Source organism: Odontesthes bonariensis, chromosome 7, assembly GCF_027942865.1.
Source record: "Odontesthes bonariensis isolate fOdoBon6 chromosome 7, fOdoBon6.hap1, whole genome shotgun sequence".
Taxonomy (NCBI): domain Eukaryota; kingdom Metazoa; phylum Chordata; class Actinopteri; order Atheriniformes; family Atherinopsidae; genus Odontesthes; species Odontesthes bonariensis.
Window position 1 is genome coordinate 20,928,212 of NC_134512.1, and position 2,772 is coordinate 20,930,983.

Consider the following 2,772-nt stretch of genomic DNA (forward strand, 5'->3'; position numbering starts at 1 on the left):
TAAACACACACGATGAAGAGAAAAGAATGCTGAAGTGTAAAGGAAACACTGTGACCCTCCCTAACTGACAACTTACCTTCGCATCACTGATCAGATCTGTAAGTAGCTATAATTGTTCTTTTATCAAATCACTTTGTATGTCATTGGTTAATTGAAACTTGAAGGAGTACCGTAGTGCGTTTGTGTTAACAATGTTTTCCTGACAATGTTCACTGTTTTCCTAGGGATAATTAGTGATTATTCACCTCGTTTACTTGAACTGAGAGAAATAGTGTATTCATGACTAACACTGAACCACCCATTTTGTCAGGTTCTCGCCATGCCAACTGTGGAAAGTCACAGCCCGAGATGTATGGGGGGTTCTGACACGGTCTCTTCCTGAAACAGTAATAAAGCTGGAAGCTCTGGACTCATATGTTAATTATCAACTGACTGTCCCCTGGATTCTTATCATACCTCCAACATCCCCCAAGTCACCTTACGGGGTGAGACTGAAAACTCAGCCTGTTTACTGTATTCATCACTTACCCTGAAACCATCCATTTTGTCAGGTTCCCGTGGACCCCTGCTGTGGAAACTCACACCTTGATTTGCCACAATGCGATTTGAATCGTCTGACAGTCTCGTGTAAACTTTAACATAATAGCATTTAAACTGTCTACAGCCTGTCTACATACTTTTTGAAACAGTCAAGAATACAGGATTTAAAATCTTGACATTTTTCTGTCTTAAACTAAACCATTCCTATTAACCAATAAACCTTTTTATTTATAAAACACAGAGAAGCAGCATTTAGCTGTTATGCTGCAAACAAGTGGAACAAACTGCCAGTGGAGATTAAACTTTCACCAAATGGAGACATTTTTTAAATCCAGGTTAAAAACATTACTTTTCTCATGTGTCTATGCATGGAATCTGCACGATATATTTTAATTTATCTGGACAGTTGCTTGTTTTTATATTCATTTAAATTATTTTATTTGTTTCTCTTTATATTCTTTTATATATTTTAATGCTTCTTACACTCCCTGCTGAAATGCGTCCCTTTCACACTGGACACTTTACACATGCCTACCTCCACTGCTGTTTGCACTACAACATGCAATATTACACAATATTGTATTTTTATCTTGGGTTTCTAGGTTAGTATAGGTCTTAGATTAGCATAGGCTATTATGTGTATTATATGTTCAGTATAGCTCTAGTAATTAACGTAAAATGTATATTTTATAGTATCTATATTGCCTATTTATTGTTAGTGTACTTATGTCATATCATGTTACGGCATGTTATGTCTTGTTATGGTAGTTGCTGTACGGTGTCCTGTCCTAAGAATTTCAGTGCCCAACTCTGTTGTTCTGTGTATCTGACAATAAAAGACTTGACTTGATTTGCTTTTATTTTATGTGAAGTACTTTGAATTGTTTTGTACACGAAATGTGTTATACAAGTAAATTTGATTTGATTGCCAATACTGTCATTACTCAGAACCTATTGAACCCCCATAACACCCACCCCCGGCCACCTGTTATAGCTAACCCTTTGATGTGACCGGACATAAGGAGGTCAAAAGGTCACCTGTCAAATGATCGATTTATTGCCCCCTCATAAATCACTTTTTATTGCCCCCCATAAATCTTTCTTGACACAAGGGTGTCTATTAATTCTCTTCTGTAAGTTGGATGATTTGATTTGATTTAATTTAAAACGAGATTGTAAGAAAGTTCTCTAATACACTGAAGGACACAATAAGAAATATATTTTGGGAATCAACTTGTACCAAAGGCTTACATGTAAATTCGATCATTTACAAAAAATTTGTAGAGTTTTGGATCAAGTTTATGGAGGTCAGTGTCAATATTCTACAACCTTATGTAATATTGTGTAATCCAAGCTTGTTGTATCAAATTATACTTACAAGTTCTGCAACAACCACTCACGTCACTTTTCTCAGTCCCCTGTTATAGAGATAGAATCATGTTACTTTTATGACAAAAAAGCTATACTACCTTGATATCACTTCTTCACTTCTATAGTACAACAACAGCACATAGTAACTATAATCAATAGTGCATAGTAACTGTCCACCTTTCACATTTATTTGTATTTATTTTCCTCTGCCTATCTTTTTGCTGCTATATGTGAAACTGTTACCAGTTTTAGCGAGTGTTAATCCAAGATCATGAATCAAAAATCAACTTTCAGAGAGACATTTGAAACAAAAAGGCATAAATAGAGAATGGGCCACCCATCTTTGTCATTCAGATACAGTGAGCTTCCAAAAGCAATAGGTTATGCTCCTTTCAGAACTGGATTATACTCACTGGAATGCAGTTGTTGGGGTCAAATTCGGGACACGTTGTTTGGTTTATCAACTCTATAAAATCGCCTTTCACCTTCAGGCAATCATACTTGGTGCAGTTGTCATTTGGTGGTGACCACATCTGAGAAGGCTGTTATATGTGTAGACGTGCTCAGTTAGTAAGAATACTGTACATTCTGGGTTATAGCACGATTAAAGTTAGGATGTTTGCATTGTGCTGTACTAACCTTTAGTATGACCGGTGAAGTGAAGCCGGGAACTTTGAAAACACAGCTCGTCTGCACACACGATCCACAGCATTGTCCAGGCTGATCTACATACTCGTGGCCCTATTTGTAAAATGTACAAATTTACAAGGAGTGCAACTTCTGATAGATTAAATCTTTGCATGATTATTAGCTGGGAAGTTTCATTGAATGCATTTACATTTAAGCAAAGTGGTTCTCACT